This window comes from Eschrichtius robustus, chromosome X (assembly GCF_028021215.1).
Source record: "Eschrichtius robustus isolate mEscRob2 chromosome X, mEscRob2.pri, whole genome shotgun sequence".
Lineage (NCBI taxonomy): Eukaryota > Metazoa > Chordata > Mammalia > Artiodactyla > Eschrichtiidae > Eschrichtius > Eschrichtius robustus.
The window spans coordinates 28369979-28389320 of NC_090845.1; the positions used below are offsets into that span (position 1 = coordinate 28369979).

Sequence of the window (19342 nt, forward strand, 5' to 3'; positions counted from 1 at the left end):
GCATTTTAACGAGGCTCACAAAGGATCTGCGTGCACCTTAAATGTTGAAAAAACACTAGTCTAAGGATGCTATCGTAAGCTTATTGTTTAATTCAAGTAATATTTATGAGCACCCACTCTGTCATAGGTGTTGTGTTAGAGAGCTGTGGGCAGCGACCAGGTTATAAAAGTGGCTAATATTTGGGAATATAATAATCACAAGGGGCTAAAAAGTTGCTACAGTGAGAACTTTGGATTCTTCTAGAGATATTATATTGGGTAGATGTGCAATTAACATTTCTTCTCCCACCGTTTCTAAGCGAATAATGAGAAGCACAGGTTTCAGGAAGCCTGGATCTTTTGTTCTCACTTGCCACACAGCCTCTTGCCTCGAGCACCAGACAGGCAATGAGATCAGTGGGTAGCTCCACATCACCACCTGACCCTTGTGTAACTAGCTGTTTCACCAACCATCTGGTTAACTTGAAATCACAGCCTTTTAGCCCTCAAATTTCTCATCTCTCAAATGGGAGGTTTATTTAGTGATCTCTTGGGTCCATGACTGAAAACATGGAGCAAGGAAGGGGGACTGGTGTGTACCAGCTGGTATAGGAGCCCACTTCTCTTTCTCTCTCTCTCTCTCTTAGTTTCTCTGAGACCTGGAATTCTGAGCATAAGAGGAAAAGCTAGGTGACGCTTATTTTGCATTCAACCTGTAATTTTATTTTGCCTGTGAGAGGCCCTATAACAGTGCTTAAATCTCTGCTCTGGCACCAGATTGCCTTGATTTTAATTCTGGCCCTGACACCTTGTAGCTCTGTGGCTTTGGGAAGTGTATTAGCTTCCTATTGCTGCTGAAACAAATTACCACAAATTTAGTTGGTTTAAGGCAACATAAATTTATGTTACAGTTCTGGAGGCCAGAAGTCTGAAATCAGTTTCACTGGGCTAAAATCAAGGTGAGATTCCTTCTGGAGACCCTAGGGGAGACTATATTTTCTTGCCTTTTCCAGCTTCTAGAAGCTGGTTGCATTCCTTGGCCCCTGGCCACATCACTCCTGCCTCTGCTTCCATCTCCTTTCTGACTCTCATAAGGATCTTTATAATTACATTGGGCAAATCCAAATAATCTAGAATAATCTCTCCATCACAAAGTTCAAAATTAAATCCCATTTGGAAAGTCCCTTTTACCATGTAAGCTAACATCTTCCCAGGTGCTGAGGATTAGGACATGAACCTCATTGGAGGCATTATTTAGCCTTTCACAGGACAGTTACTCAAGCCACCTGTGCCTCGATTTCCTTATTTGTACAATGCGGACAATAGTCTCTGTGAGGTAATCCTCCTACGTGAACTAATTCGTGTAAAATGTTCGCTTGGTACATGATGAGTGTTGGATGTATCAACTATTATCTACCCCTTTTTAAGATAATGTGGGATAACTTCAGGGTTAAGAGGCAATATAACCCCAGCACCACCCTTATTCTCTCTCTCCTAGGGAAGCCTGTCCTCACTCTCCACCCTGAAGCTGTCTCATTTTTTTCTGCATGTCCACATTTCTTGGCCCAGATTCAGAACACTGGATGGGTCACCTGGTCCACAACAATAATATATATTGGAAATGTTATCTCATTGTCCCCTTCATCATTTGCTGTTTCCAATATTCAAGCTACTGTTTGGGGTACTGTTACTGCTGCTTCAGCAATCTCCCTGCTTGATGAACCCACCAACCAGCCTCGCTGAAAAACCCGGCCTGCCTCAGTCCCCTCCTTACGTTGCCAGTGCTAGTTACTTCTTATTGTGTTTCATTTTATTTTCTTCCTAACAATGATCAGAATTGGGTATGATTGATTGATTTAGTTATTTGATGCTTGTTGATTCTCTCTCCCAACTAGTATAAAAGTCCCTTGAGGGAAAGGAATTAGCCACGCTGTAGCCCAGCAACTAGAACAATGTCTGGCATACACTACGTGCTCGAAATTATATTTGTTGGCCAACTGTATCTTTAGCGAAAGAGTAGAAGGCTGTAGCTCCTACTCTCAGCACAGAGGGCAAGTGTTCCCACACAACTGTGGCTGCACTGAACATGGAGAAAGAGAAGTTAAGAGGCCCCGTTGGACTCAGAGCTTTCTGGAGGCCTTTTTAAATTTTTAAAAAAATTTTTTATTGAAGTATAGTTGATTTACAGTGTTGTGTTAATTGCTGCTGTACAGCAAAGTGACTGAGTTATACATATATATACATTCTTTTTCATTTTCTTTTCCATTATGGTTTGTCAGAGGATATTGAAAAGAGTTCCCTGTGCTATACAGTAGGACCTTGTTGTTTATCCATCCTATATACAATGGTTTGCATCTGCTAATCCCAAACTCCCAATCCATCCCTCTCCCACCCCCCTCCCCCTTGGCAACCACCAGTCTATTCTCTGTGTCTGTGATTCTCTTTCTGTTTCATAGATAGGTTCATTTGTGTCACATTTTAGGTTCCACACATAAGTGATATCATATGGTATTTGTCTTTCTCCTTCTGACTTCACTTAGTATGATAATCTCTAGTCGTATCCATGTTGCTGCAAATGGCATTATTTCGTTCTCTTTTTTTTTTTGGCTGAGTAGTATTCCATGGTATGTATGTATCACATCTTCTTTATCCATTCATCTGTCAATGGACATTTAGGTTGTTTCCATGTCTTGGCTATTGTGAATAGTGCTGCTGTGAACATTGGGGCGCATGTATCTTTTTGAATTAGAGTTTTGTCTGGATATAAGCCCAGTAGTGGGATTGCTGGATCATATGGTAGCTCTATTTTTAGTTTTCTGAGGAACCTGCATACTGTTTTCCACAGTGACTGCACCAACTTACATTCCCACCAACAGTGTAGGAGGATTCCCTTTTCTCCACACCCTCTCCAGCATTTGTTATTTGTAGACTTTTTGATGATGGCCATTCTGACCGGTGTGAGGTGGTACCTCGTAGTTCTGATTTGCATTTCTCTAATAATCAGCGATGTTGAGCATCTTTTCATGTGCCTATTTGGAGCACCCTCCCCCCCCCCCCCGCCTTTCTTGATACACAGAGTGCTACACGTGCTGTGGTAAAGTTACAAGAGAACTAGGTTGACAGCCAGAAGACATGGCCTTGAGTTTCGGCCCTTCCACTCTAAAGATATAACACTGAAAAGTCATTTAACTTCAGCCTTCACCATTATGGAATGGGGAACAATTCTATAAACCAGTATTAATGTGTACAGCCTGTTTTAAGTCATTCAAGGGTTCTTCTTCTTATTTCTCTCTCAATATAGCCCTTTACAGAAATGTTTGCTGACCTTTTTGCTACATTGAAAATATAAAGCAACTTAACACTCGTTAAGTTCACAGTTACGAGAACTTCACACTCATCCACTTTCTAATGATTTAACATTGAGCAAAGCATTTAACACTATGTTAGCCTTTTCAGCTATGAAACCAGAAAAAAATGCTATAAACTATTTTAATATATGTATCCTAGCCCTGTATAATTCAAGGGTTTTTCTAAAACTCTTTTAACTTATCAACTATATATTTTTAAAATCCTAGTAACTTAAATCCATTTTTTGTGACTTTAATCATCCACACCTCGCACGTATTTGATGCTTTTGACTTTGACTTTCAGGCATTGTGTCAAATTGAAACTTCAGTGCAGTGCCGAGAACCATGAACATGTAATATATTGGTTATAATTCCTGTTCTTTCCCAGGAGCAGTCTTCTGACTTTCTTACTTGTGCTTTTCTTGAAGTTGCGATCTTCTGTTCGCAACTCTGAAGGACTTTCTAGGTTCTTTGGATTGACTGTTTTGAAGAAGAGATTACCTGCTTGTCCTTCATAAGTATTCATCCTTGGAAATGTCAGGAGAAAACGACTTCATCTTTCCACTTTCAATTTTTTTCCCTGAACGAATAGCTCCCGAGAAACAAAATCATCCAAACAAGTGCAGAGATTCCCGTCAAGTTATGCCAGCCTGCTGGTTGCTACAGGGTTAGTGAAGACATAACCTTCTAAGGCAGGCACAGGCTTCTTCATTTGATTTGTTCCGTGTCCTCAGGTCACCATGACAGCTAGACAAAAGGACACTCATCACCTGCACCTGTCATGTGCTGAGTTTGTCCACAACTTCAATTTGGGTATTTACACTGAGTCATTTTTCGATGACCTTGGTCAATTGGAGACCTGCTCTGTAGAATCCATTATCTGTTCCAACTCATGGTGGGAGTAAAGCTGCTCTGCCTGGCTGAATGTAACCTTCAACTTCAAAGTAATGCAGTTTTCACTAAAGGATGGAGGAGTGAAGTACACGTGGGGATAAAGCTGGGTAAAATTGTAAAACTGAACTTTGCACAGCAAGCGGCTCTTGACCTGGAAGGCATGGCGATCTGAAACCTGATAGGAATTATCAATCCAGGCTTAAAAGAGCTGGAGTGCCTCAGAATTCAGTTCCTTCAGTAGACAGCTGACAGGGAGTAACAATAGTGTTTTCCTTACTTTTCAATGTATATATTGGGTAAACACTATTGTAGAAAAATAGTGGCTGATAAAATCCAAGAGATAGCCTCCCTCCTATTCCTTTCCAACACCCAGAATGTTGAAAGCTCTATTTATGGAAGAATTAATAGGCTTTAGCTGCTGATTCATGAAACCCTTAAAGATCAAGTCATCATTATTTATTTCCTTCAGACGAGCTACAAAGAAGGCAATCCATTGCCTTAGGGGTCACATAGTTGCTGAACTGGAATAATGACTCATACTCACGGTAATTCTGAAATGTTCTAAAATCAATTTTCTAAATCAATCGAACAACCACTCCATTCAAGGAAAAACGTTCATCAAATCAATTAATTTTATTGCAGCTACCAATTTTGAATACATCCCAATACCAGATGTTGATCAAATTATCTAGTTAATAATTTCAATTGACTGGCAGGTTTCAAAATGATTGCCCCATTGGTTAGCAAGCTATTAAAATTGGTTTGACTGGTAAATTGGGAAATCGTTGCTCTATTGGTTCACATAGCTACGTCCCCTAATGATGATGGTAATTTTAGTTACAGACTCCCCGTGTATTGGGATCTGGAACTGGAGTAATATCTCTCTTCCTGGAAATAGCTTTCTTTTCTCCACAGCCATTATATCTAGAGTGCCTTGTACATTCCCTGGCATACTAAAGGCACTCAACAAACACCCGCTTAATGAAACAGAGTGAAGTTTCTTCCACATCTACAAATCTTTTAACTTCATTAGGTTGCCCAAACTTTTCTTCTTTCCTGTCACTGTATGGGTTTTAACAATCTTGCCAGCCCTGGTGGAAAGACCCTAGGTCCCTTTTGCCAAATACCAGCTACCTGTTTTATTTTATTTTTTTAAATTTTATTAGAGTATAGTTGATTTACAACGTTGTGTTAGTTTCAGGTGTACAGCATAGTGATTCAGTTATACATATATTCATTCTTTTTCAGATTGTTTTCCCATCTAGGTTATTATAAAATATTGAGTAGAGTTCCCTGTGCTATATAGTAGGTCCTTGTTGGTTATCGATTTTATATATAGCAGTGTGTGTATGTTAGTCCCAAGCTCCTAATTTATCCTCCCCCCACGTTTCCCCTTAGGTAACCATAAGTTTCTTTTCAAAATCTGTGAGTCTGTTTCTGTTTTGTGAATAAGTTCATTTATATCATTTTAAAATTAGATTCCACATGTGAGTGATAGCATATGATAGTTTTCTTTGTCTGACTTGCTTCACTTAGTATGATCATCTCTAGGTCCATCCATGTTGCTGCAAATGGCATTATTTTGCTCTTTTTTATGGCTGAGTAACATTCCATCGTATACATGTACCACATTTTCTTTATCCATTCCTCCGTTGATGGACATTTAGGTTGCTTCCAAGTCCTGGCTATTGTAAACAGTTCTGCAATGAACATTGGGGTGCATGTGTCTTTTCGAATTATGGTTTTCTCCAGATATATGCCCAGCAGTGGGATTGCTGGAACATATGGCAGTTCTATTTTTAGTTTTTAAAAATATTGTTTTTAAAGCATACTGTTCTCCATAGTGGCTGCACCAATTTACATTCCCACCAACAGTGTAGGAGGGTTCCCTTTTCGCCACACCCTCTGCAGCATTTATCATTTGTAGACTTTTTTTTTAATGTATTTGTTTTCCTAGTTTATTTTTATAAGAAAATTTACTAAACTCGAGCATCAAAAGCAGCTGGGATTTTACTTATTTATGGGAAATGTATTTGTACAAGGGAAAAAAATTAACCCAGTGGTCTAATTATCATGATTTCCCATGAGAACATTACTTATGGCTTTGTGTGATGACTTTGAATCTGGGCAGAGTGGGACTAAGGAACTGATTCTCCAATGACGACGTTAACAACCCTTCCATCAATCTACCTCATAATCCCGGCCCCAGTAACAGACTTTAATCCATAGATTAAACAGATTTGCCAGCATGTCAAAAAGAACCTTTATTCTGTTTATAACAGCCTCTTATGCTGTCATGCTTTCTTGCCAGATGCCTTTGGAGCAGGTGCTTTCTGGGCTGGAGCTTTCTGACCCTTCTGAGATTTTGGAGGAGGTGCTGCCTTCTGGCCTGCAGCTTTCTGGGCAGGAACCTTCTGGGCTGGAGCCTTCTTACCTGTGGCGGTCATCTTTTTTGCTAGAACCTTTGCAGCAGCTGCCGTAGCTGCCCCCTTAGCAGCAAGTGCTTTCTTGGGAGAAGCCTTCAGGAGAGCTGCCTTTTGAAGTTTCTTAACTTCAAGCTTGATTAATCTGTTCCTCATTTTCCTTGCCTTCATGACTTTATAACGATCAAAATCTGTCATCTTGGCTTTCTTTTCTCTGGCTTCAATCTTCTTGGCCCACCTTGTGGCTGCCCACTTTGCATTGATATCTGCCTTCTCCCAGGCTTCTCGGACATACTTCTGGCGGGCACCATGTGGGAACCTGAGGATGAAGTCAGTGAGCTGCATGCATTTGAAAGGCATAGCCTGTCTCCTTACTTGAGTGCAAGGTCCATCCACCAAAGCCCTGTTCTGATCAATAATATCTACAATCGCGACCAGCCCCCCGGCATGAGGCCCAAAGGAGACGTAGGCCACCCAGCCAGCCTCCACGAAGCGCCTGAACACCATACTGGCGGCATTCGGCGAAAAGCCATTTGTAGACATTTGATGACGGCCATTCTGACTGGTGTGAGGTGATACCTCATTGTAGTTTTCATTTGTACTTCTCTGATATTTAGCAATGCTGAGCATCTTTTCATGTGCTTTTTGGCCATCTGTCTGTCTTCTTTGGAGAAATGTCTGTTTAGATCTTCTGCCCATTTTTTTATTAGATTTTTTTTTTTGACATAGAGCTGCATGAGCTGTTTGTATATTTTGGAGATTAATCCCTTGTCGGTCACTTTGTTTGCAAATATTTTCTCCCAAAGGGTTGGCTTTTCGTTTTGTTTATGGTTTCCTTTGCTGTGTAAAAGCGTTTAAGTTTAATCAGATCCCATTTGTTTGTTTTTATTTTCACTACTCTAGGAGGTAGATCCAAAAAGATATTGCTGTGATTTATGTCAGAGAGTGTTATGCCTATGTTTTCCTCTAGGAGTTTTATAGTGTCTGGCCTTACATTTAGGTCTTTGATCCATTTTGAGTTTCTTTTTGTGTATGGTGTTAGAGAATGTTCTAATTTCATTCTTTTACATGTAGCTGTCCAGTTTTCCCAGCACCACTCATTGAAGAGACTGTCTTTTCTCTATTGTATAGTCTTGCCTCCTTTGTTGTAGATTAATTGACCATAGGTGCGTAGGTTTATTTCTGGACTTCCTATCCTGTTCCATTGATCTATATTTCTGTCCTTGTGCCAGTTCCGTACTGTTTTGATTACTGTAGCTTTTTAATATAGTCTGAAGTCAGGGAGCCTAGTTCCTCCAGCTCAGTCTTTCTCAGGATTGCTTTGGCTATTTGGGGTCTTTTGTGTTTCCATACAAACTTAAAAACTTTTTGTTCTAGTTGTTCTATGAAAAATGTTTTCATTTTTCTATGAAAAATGTTTTAACCACTCTGATTTCTAGCTTGATAATTTTGAAAATGAGAATAAATATATTATCTGTGTTTACTTCACAAAGTTGTTGAATGTATGAAATGATTGGCAATACCTCATGTGAGTTATTACAGTTAGACTGCAATTTCTTTAAGTCAGAAGCATCAGACTTTGTGAAGTGATATATTGCCCAACTAAATCAAATATGTGCATTTGAAACTCTCTGTACATATACATCTAAAATGCATTTGAAATAAGGCATCCTGCAGTTGATAATAAGTCATTCAAGTTTGGAGTTAAATGCATCTAACATTAGTAGTGCCAGAAAGCCTAATTGCTCTCTCTGAGCCTGCAGTGACAAACATATGAAAAACAAAAAATATGTGATACTTTGAGTCACAAGCCCCTGGTTAACAGTTTATTAAGCGTGACACTGTTAGGACTGTGTGTGTGTGTGTGTGTGTGTGTGTGTGTGTTTCTTTAGAAATTGTATAATGCGAGGGGGGTAGTCCAGGGCCTCAGCCAAAAATGATCTGGAGCCCACAAGATTCAGGATGGTAGAATTTGGTTTATAGGCTGGTAAAGGGAAACCATCCAATGCCACTTCTGTAACCTTCCTCCAGCTGGAGTCTTACGGATGAACTAAAAGGTGTCATTAGGGACCAGATCCTGAAGATTATTTCAATAACCATTCAGCAACATTTGAAGTTGGAATTCCACATATAAGAAAGGACACACAAATAAGAAATTAAACTTTTCATAAAAATTCTGCCAACGTACACCTATACTAGAAGTACTATAATGTAAATAAAATATAATTTGATATTTCTCTGGTATCTAGAATTGTATGTGTGAGCGAACTAACTTTTTAAAAATTTTGTTTGTGTATCTTTATTGAACTATAGTTGATTTACAATATTAGTTTCAGATACACAGCATAGTGATTCAATATTTTTACAGATTATGCTCCATTTAAAGTTATTACAAAATAATGGATATATTTCCTTGTTTGTATGATATATCCTTGTGCTGTACAATATATCCTTGTTTCTTACTTATTTTATAAATAGTTTATAAATATATAACAGTTTGTATCTCCTTATCCCCTACCCCTGTCCTGCCCCTTCCCCTTCTCTCTCCCCACTGGTAACTACTAGTTTGTTCTCTAAATCTGTGAGTCTGTTTCTGTTTTGTTATATATATTCATTTGTTTTATTTTTTAGATTCCACATATAAGTGATAACATAGAGTATGTCTTTCTCTGTCTGACTTATTTCACTAAGCATAAGACCCTCTAGGTCTATCCACACTGTTGCAAATGGCAGAATTTCATTGTTTTTTATGGCTGAGTAATATTCCATTGTACATATATGCCACATCTTCTTTATCCATTCATCTGTTGGTGGACACTTGGGTTGCTTCCATATCTTGGTTATTGAATGCTGCTATGAGCATGGGGTACATGTATCTTTTTGAGTTAGTGTTTTCACTTTTTTCAAATGTATACCCAGGAGTGGATTTGCTGGAGAATATGGTAGTTCTATTTTTAGTTTTTTGAGTAACCTCTATAATGTTTTCTGTAGTGGCTGCACCAATTTACATTCCCACCAGCAGTGTTCAAGAGTTCCCTTTTCTCCACATCCTCGCCAACATTTATTATTTGTAGACATTTTGATGTTAGCCATTCTGACAGGTGTGAGGTGATACCTCACTGTGGTTTTGATTTGCATTTCTCTAATAATTAGTGATGTTGAGCATCTTTTCACGCGCCTGTTAGCCGTCTGTATGTCTTCTTTGAAAAAAGTCTATTCAGGTTTTCTGCCCATTTTAAAATCGGATTTTTTTTGGTTACTGAGTTGTATGAGCTGTTTATACTGGGTTGGCCAAAAGGTTCATTCGGGTTTTTCCGTATTGGGTTGGCCAAAAAGTTGGTTCGGGATTTTCCGTAAGATCTTACTGAAAAACCCAAACGAACTTTTTGGCCAACTCAGTATTTTGGATATTCACCCATTATGGGTCATACGATTTGCCAATATCTTCTCCCATTCAGTAGGTTGTCTTTTCATTTCGTTGATGGTTTCCTTTGCTGTGCAAAAGCTGAGTGAAGTAACTTTTGTATTATTGATATCTTTTAATTCAGCAGATAAACTTTAATCTCATAATAAGTACTTCCTTTTCAGACAGAAAAGATCATTCTAAATGGGTTTACCTTGTTTGGCATCTATTAAATGTTGATTTAACATTCTTAATTACAATTATGCATTGGTTTGCTTGGTATCTTTTTAAAGTTCTTTGATTAAGGGTCAGTACAGCACGGTCTTTCACATATCAAGGCCATTGAGTCCTATTAGAAGGGTAAATTGTATAGCGAAATGTTTCACTGTGTGCAAATCTCAGCTGTATTTTAGTTAAGTAAAAGCACATTGGCTTTTGATCACCACTCGATCAACTACTTATAACGTAAAAGGGATGGCTAAACAATGGGCGCATTCTTAGTCAAAATTCCAAATGTAGCTCTGGGAGTAAAAGGGAAGAAGAAAATTGTTCCTTGATAATCACAAATAGTAATGTTGCCTTTAAAATATTCTAAAATGGTTTCGTCATAGAGATATTAATGGTTCACTAAGTCCTGGCTATGCAAAGTGTGGTCTTCAGACCAGAGCACCAGAATCATCTGGGAGCTTGTTAGGAATGCAGGATCAGGTCTTGCCCCAAACCTGTTGAATCAGAATCTGCAGTTGAGCAAGATCCCGAAGATGATTTGTATGCACATTAAAGCTTGCAAGTCACTCCATCAATCTCTGCTTCTCAAATTTGGCTGCTCTTTGGTATCACCTGGAAAGTTTGAAAAATTACTTACTTAGGACTGGATCCCACTCCCAGAGATTCTAATTTAATTAGTATAAGGCATGACCTGGGCATAGAGAGTTTGAAAAACTCCCCAGGTAATTCTAATGAGCAGCTAAGTTTGAGAATCATTGATCTTAAGAATAAAACCCCAAATCATAGTCATTACATAATAATAATAATAATAGTAGTAGTAGTAATATTTGGGGATAATAAATTCGTCAGAAAGCACAGATGAAAGCAAACATGGAAACTGTAATTAATGAAAAGATTTTGTCCCATTATCACAGTAACACTGATCAGTTTATCAGATTAGCAGAGTGATAAGGGGATGGGACAGAAGTAGTGGTGAAGGGTAGGACTTGAAACACAGGGTGAGGCAGAGTAACCTAGACCCTGAAAAGTACCAAAATGCATGGCTTTCGATAGCAAGGGTTCAGTACCTATACTAGTGTGGCTAGCAAGGGGTCAGCATCATTCACCTTTGGAAAATTGGGACCCCAGGAAACCACATGTAGTTCTCTTGTGCTTCCCTGCCTTGTTGAGAGCATTGATATATGCACATGACATCTAAGGAATTCATAAGAAGAAAGGGGAAAAGCCAGGTATTATCACTGCCTTAGCTTGAGTCCTCATAATCTCTTGTTTTATGTCAGTGAACTCCTAACTGGCCTCCCTGCCTCTCATCATCCCCCTAAACTATTCATCTTCCAAATGCTTCCAGAGTGATCTTTCTAAAGTATGATTTTGATCCCATCAATCCATTGCTTAAAAAAACACTCCAAACACATCCCATTACATGAAACATCACCTCCTTGGCATAATGGGTCTGGGAGGGAATTAAGATTTATTGAGCATTAGATACTTCTTTTGTTCTCTAAACAAGATCTATGAGGTAGGTGTTATTGATCCCATTGTACAGATTAAGAAACTAATGTCCTTTTCCATGGAGAGATTATTTAATGGCAGAGGCAAAATTAGAATTCTGATCTGCCTGGATCTTCACTATCTAGCATGGTATACAAGATCTTTCATAATCTCACAACCTTTCTGGATTCATCTTTCAACGTTTTCCCCATGTTATAGATGCCCAACCGGACATTACACATCCTCAAAACACGTCATGCTTCTCACTATTCCTTTAAAAATTAATTTCCTTTAAACTTTTGAACATGATATTTGTTTCTATAAAGTCCCCCTTTTAAAAAAGAATCTTTGAACTCTTACGTAGCCTTCCAAATTCAAATTCAGTGTTGTTTCCTACATAAAGTGTTCCCCAAATCCCCTAAATAGGATTTGTCTCTTTCTTCAGTGTAATTATAGTACTTTCCACATATCCTATTAGCTTTCGACATACTGTTTTGTAATTATTTTGATGTATTTATTTCTCTATTATAAAACGAGGTTCTTGAGGATACAAATCATGTCTTATTCATTTTTGTAAGCAATGTCTTCTTCATATTGGGATCTATATCAGTCAGATTGGGTTAAGTTATGCCATATAACAACCCCTTAAAACTCAGTGGCCTAAAAGGGCAAAGGTGTGTTTCTTGCTTATGATATGGGTAGGTTGTGGTGCCATTTCATGCTATCTTGACTCCAAAATCCAGGTTGATAGAGCAGATTTTACCTGGAACATGGCTGGTTTTGTGACAGAGGGAAAGGAGATAAGGTGATCCATGAGTCTATAAATTTTCTGCTTAGGATTGACACACACCACTCCTACCCATATTTTGTTGGCTAAAGCAAGTTATATGGCTACTTCTAATTTCAATAGTGTCATGATATGTAATTTTACTGCAGGAAGGAGCATTTCAAGTTACATGGCCAAGGCTGATGTCAATGAGACAGGGGTATGTAAGCCTCTCTCCAGTGAAATGAGGCAATGAACAATAACATCTACCACAGGGCCACCTACACTCCAGGAACATTCCCTCTTCGCCACACAGTAAAGTTGCATTTTACACAGACTTGCACTGTGTTCCTTTTAAATATTAAAGCATCAAAATATTAATAAGATCCTACTCTGAGCATAAAATTTTAAATAATGCAGGTTTCTTACGTTTAAATATTTATCTCAAAAATCACATAATTTCAAAACTGGAGGGCCAAGTGAATGGAAAACTCTGGTCTGTTGCCAAGTGGCAACACTATTTTATTGGTACGTGGAAATACTATCATCCTTTGTTAGTACTAGTCTTTCTTTCTTTTTTTTTTTTAAATAAATTTATTTATTTATTTATTTTATTTTGGCTGTGTTGGATCTTCGTTGCTGCGCGCAGGCTTTCTCTAGTTGCAGCGAGCAGGGGCTACTGTTCGTTGCGGTGTGCAGGCTTCTCGTTGCGGTGGCTTCTCTTGTTGTGGAGCACAGGCTCTAGGCGTGTGGGCTTCAGTAGTTTTGGCTCGTGGGCTCTAGAGCGCAGGCTCAGTAGTTGTGGCGCACGGGCTTAGTTGCTCCACGGCATGTGGGATCTTCCCGGCCCAGGGCTCGAACCCGTGTCCACCGCATTGGCAGGCAGATTCTTAACCACTGCGCCACTAAGGAAGGCCAATACTAGTCTTTCTTATACCAGGTATCAGGAAACACATTTCTTATATACAGTTGCACCTATTATAGGCAAACAATACATATTTCAACCCAGTCACCATTTTTCCACTATGAAAAATGGTTTTCCCAATTTTATCCCTGATTTGACCACTAACCCGCTTCCACAGAGACTTCAAAGCAAGTCAGATTCCTTCTCCCCCTCATTCATGTAAGGAATAAGAATATAATGCTAAGATCCAGAATCAGTTTTGCAGATTAGATGGCTCACAACATCATATTTTAAAACTGGGATCTGTAGTATTCTCCTAGGTAATACAAGAGAACAGTGAAGTCCCCATTCTGTCTTCCATTATCCAGCCAATTAACAAACCAATTAAGTGGGCTCAGGAAGTGTTTTCCTTCTTTGTCATTATTCACCAAGTAAAAATTTGGTGGAAGAAGGTTAAGCTTTGCTTAACAACTGCTACAAAAAGGTAAACAAAAAAAAGAAATGAAAAAGAAAGGATTTTTTTTTCCTATCAAACCTTTATATTCAACTTACCAATATCATGGAGACATTCATCCCAGGGTCTGTTATTTTAGTTAATATGTAACAATGCAGGTGTGTTTTATTACTATGAAAGCTGACCTTCCTCCTGCTCCAAGTGATCCATGCACATTCTCAAATGCCATATTGCTCCTACAAACAGTGTGATGCGCGTTTGAAACAGAAACTGATGACATACAATTTTCTGTAGCAATCATTCTGAACATAAATTAGACAAAGGCTTTTTGCCCAAACATGAGCAGTTAACTCACATAAGATAATTAAAATATGTTTTATGCCTAAATAATTTATTTAAATCTTTACTGAAATCACTGAGATACTATATATATATACAGATGTCCAAAAACTTCAAGCTCTATCATACAAGGATATTTTTCAATGTCCTGCATGTTTGACCTGTTTTGCATTATTGCACAATGAAAGTCTTTTCATTTAGCAGATTTTTATTGAGCACTTAGTATGTTTCAGGTACCATACTAATAAGCATTTTCTGTCGATTATTTCCTTCAATATGAGTCTCAGGAAATACTTTCTTTGAAAGTCATTCTTAAGTCAGGGCCTGAAGGGTACATGGGATTTGCCAGGGAAAGGGAAAGCCTTTCAGGTGGAAGTTAGTCCAAAGCTCTCAAATGCAAAACATCTCGGCACGTTCAAGGAACTGAAAAGATACACATGTGGCTGGGACAGAGTGTGAGAGGTAACAAGTGGGGTATGTTGACAGTACCATCACCATGTATGGAGATGTTGAGCTACTGTACATTTTCTGTATCTCCTTTATGAGTGTCAATATGTATTTGTTTAAAAAGAAACCTCATGGGGCTTCCCTGGTGGCACAGCGGATAAGAATCCGCCTGCCAATGCAGGGGACACGGGTTCGAGCCCTGATCCGGGAAGATTCCACATGCCGCGGAGCAACTAAGCCCATGCGCCACAACTACTAAACCTGCGCTCTAGAGCCTGCGAGCCACAACTACTGAGCCCGCATGCCACAACTACTGAAGCCCGCGTGCCTACAGCCTGTGCTCCGCAACAAGAGAAGCCACTGCGATAAGAAGCCCGCGCACCGCAATGAAGAGTAGCCCCCCGCTTGCTGCAAGTAGAGAAAGCCCATGCGCAGCAACGAAGACCTGACACAGCCAAAAAAATAAAATAAAATAAAATTTATAAAAAAAGAAACCTCACTTGGCTGTGGAGAAAAGGGAACCCTCCTACACTGTTGGTGGGAATGTGAATTGGTGCAGCCACTATGGCAAACAGTATGGAGGTTCCTTAAAAAACTAAGGATAGAGTTACCATATGATCCAGCAATCCCACTCCTGGGCGTATATCTGGAAAAGATGAAAACTCTAATTCGAAAAGATGTGTGCACCCCAATGTTCATAGCAGCACTATTACAATAGCCAAGATATGGTAACAACCCAAGTGCCCATCAACAGACAATTGGTTTAAGATGTGGTGCATATATACAATGGAATATTACTCAGCCATAAAAAAGAATGAAATAATGCCACTTGCAGCAACATGAATGGACCTAGAGATTATCATACTAAGTGAAGTAAGTCAGAGACAAATATTATTTATCGTTTATATGTGGAATATAAAAAATAATACAAATGAATCTATATACAAAACAGAAACAGACTCAGACATAGAAAACAAACTTATGGTTAACAAAGGGGAAAGGGAAGGGAGGAGGGATAAATTAGGAATATGGGATTGATAGATACAGATTACTATATATAAAACAGATAAGCAACAAGGATTTACTATATAGCACAGGGAATTATATTCAGTATTTTATAATAATCTAAAATGGAAAATAATCTGAAAAAAATATAACTGAATCACTTTGCTGTACACCTGAAACACACAATATTGCAAGTCAACTATACTTCAATTCAAAAAAAGGAATCTTACTTCCCATTTCCTTACATTTGCAGACATAAAAGAAAACTTTGTAGTTAATATCTTGTAACAAATAATCTGGCAGAACAGAATTATAGAATGGGTCATGTCTTTCACATTTCTACCAATCAGACTGAAGAGTGCATTCTTTAGGCATGTGGGGTTTTTTTTTTTGGGTGATTCTTTCTTTTCTTTATCTTGATACGGATACCATGGTAGCTTGAGGGTTTTTATATGTTGGCAATAGTCGCACACACATTTTGAAAGGCAGTAAATCCAATCTGAGTAAAGTGGATTTCTATCTTTTGGAGTACTTTATCATCACAATATTGGTTGACACAATTTAGAATTCTCATTAACTTCAGTGAGAATGTGTACTTAAGAGAGCAGCCAAATAGTGTCATGTTTAAATACAGCATTTGACACTTTCCCTCTCCTTCCCGTGGCTATTACTGCATATCTATCAGGACTTTGCCTCATGTTACTTCCTTGGGTTTATCTTCTCTGAAATACGTAATCCCTTTTACTTTTAAATTTTTATTTAAAACTTTTGAAATGTTCAAATCATTTCAGTCTCTCTCCCATGTCTCTTATTAAAGCCCTAGCTGGATAAGGTTAGGTTTGTCTGTTTGCGTCCCTCAGTCATTCAATCCAAAATAATAGTACCTTGAACAACATAGAAGTTCACTTCTGTCTCATTGATAATTAGCCTGGGGATGGAAACTTCATGGCTGTTAAGGCATCTCCATGTTCATCAAGGACCCCTCATGCACATCCTTCCATCTTCCTTCTCCACCATGACTGTTAGCCTACTGCCTATCGTCAACATGACTTCTGTAGCTCCAGCCTTCAAATCCACATTCCAGCCATCAGGAGGATGAATGAGACAAGGAATAAGTGGTAAAATATCTCTTTAAATGTGTTTACCAAGAAGCTAACATGCCACCATTTTCTTTACATTATCATTGAACATAACTTAGTTATAAAGCCATACCTGGCTGAAGACAAAGACTGGGAAAAGTAATCTTTATTTTGCACAGCCATGTGCTATGGTAAAAGTCAAGGGTTCTCTTACTAGAGAAGAAGGAGAAAACGGATTTCAGAGTAGGCAGCCATCTCTAGTATAGAATATGTTCCAAAATATAAAAATAAGCTATTATATCTGACATGTGAAATGATATGCCATTTTAAAGTCCTAGCTATCCTCCTTTCCCCTGACGCAGCCTGTAGGCATTACCACAGATGCTCAAGCTTCTCTATGATTTTGTAATGAGTGGCTCATCCTAAGAAGTATGAGAAGTATGGGATTGACATATATACACTAATATGTATAAAATGGATAACTAATAAGAACCTGCTGTATAAAAACATAAATTCAAAAATTCAAAAAAAAAAATTTGCCTCCCAGGGATTGCCAGCCATTGATCCTACTTGATCCTTTTGAAGCAATAAATAAATAAATAAATAAATAAATCTTAAAAAAAAAAAAAAAGCAGTATGAGTTATAGGTCTACTGTGTTTTGAAATAAGTGCTTTTTACCTGGAGTTCTCATTCTGAGCACCAAAGTATGAGTGATTCCCATTTGGGTCTAACAATTCACAATCTATCAAAAATGTTATTCAAAGAGGTTCATTTTATTGATATAAAATTCATATAACACAAACTCACCATTTTAACCATTTTTATGTACAATTCAGTGCCTTTTAGTATATTTACAATGCTGTGCAACCATCACCACTATCTAATTCCAGAACATTTCATCAGCTCAAAAAGAAACACTGAACCCATTAAGCAGTCACTCCACATTCCTATTTCCCACCAAACCCTAGCAAACGCTAATCTGCTTTCTATATCTGTGGATTTGCCTGTTCTGCACATTTCATATACGTGGAATCATACAATATGTGGCCTTTGGTGTGTGGCTTGTTTCACTTAGCATAGTGTTTTCAAGGTTCATCCATGTTGTAGGATGTATGAGTACTTCTTTCCTTTTTATGGCCAAATTTATCTCATTGTGTGAATGTACCACATATTCTCTATCCATTCATCAATTGATGGACACTGGGTGTTTTTTATTTTTGGGGTTTTTTTGCTTTTTGGCTATTATGAATAATATTGCTATCAACATTCATGTACAAGTTTTTATTTGGACATATGTTTTCATTTCTCTTGGGTATATACCTAGGAGTGGAATTGCTGGGTTATATGGTAATTCTATATTTAACTTTTTGAGGAACCGCCAAACTTTTTTCACAGTACCAGGAATTTATGAGGGTTACAACTTCTCCACATCCTCACCAACATTTCTTATTTTCTGTTTGTTTCTTTCTTCTTAAATTATAGCATCCTAGTGGGTGTGAAGTGGTATTTCATTGTGGTTTTTATTTACATTTTCCTAATGATCAGTCATGCTGAGAATCTTTTCATGTGTTTATTGACCAGGCATTTGAATATCTTCTGTGGAGAAATGTCTATTTGAGTCTGCCCATTTTTTTTTAAATTTTATTTATTTATTTATTTATTTATTTATTTATGGCTGTGTTGGGTCTTCGTTTCTGTGCGAGGGCTTTCTCTAGTTGCGGCAAGTGGGGGCCGCTCTTCATCGCGGTGCGCGGGCCTCTCACTATCGCGGCCTCTCTTGTTGCGGAGCACAGGCTCCAGACGCGCAGGCTCAGCAATTGTGGCTCACGGGCCTAGTCGCTCTGCGGCATGTGGGATCTTTCCAGACCAGGGCTCGAACCCGTGTGCCCTGCATTGGCAGGCAGATTCTCAACCACTGCGCCACCAGGGAAGCCCCTGAGTCTGCCCATTTTTAAAATTTGGTTGTTTGTAAGAGCAGTAAGAATTCTTTGTATATTCTAGATATTAATCTCTTGCAAATATTTCTCCCATTTTGTGGATTGTCTTTTCACTTTCCTGACAGGTCCTTTGATACACAAAAGTTTTAAATTTTGATGGAGTCAAATTTATTTTTCCTTTTGTTGCTCGTGCTTTTGTTGTCACATTTAAGAAACCACTGCCTAATCTATGGTCACAAAGATTTACATATATGTCTTCTTCAAAGAGTTTTATAATTTTAGCTCTTACATTTATGTATTGATCCATTCTGAATTAATTTTTGTATATGGTATGAGTTAGGGGTACAAAATCATTTTTTTGCACGTGGATATGCAGTTATCCCAACACCATTTGTTGAAAAGACTGTCCTTTTCTCAATGATTGATCTTGGCACTCTTGTTGAAAATCAGTTGACCATATATGTAAGAGTTTATTCCTGGAATCTCATTTTCATTCCATTGATCTCTATGGCTATTCTTATGCCAGTACTATACTGTTTTGGTTACAGTAGCTTTGTAGTAAGTTTGAAATCAGTAAATGTGAAGTTATCCAAGTTTGTACTTCTTTTTCCAGATTGTTTTGACTATTTGTGGTTCCTTGTAATT

At 38.3% G+C, this 19342-nt stretch overlaps 1 pseudogene; it reads right to left on the bottom strand.

Moving 5' to 3' along the window:
- Window positions 1-6470: 6470 nt before the first annotated feature.
- Window positions 6471-7150, bottom strand: LOC137756728 (large ribosomal subunit protein eL14 pseudogene; annotated as a pseudogene).
- Between the last annotated feature and the right edge of the window lie 12192 nt (window positions 7151-19342).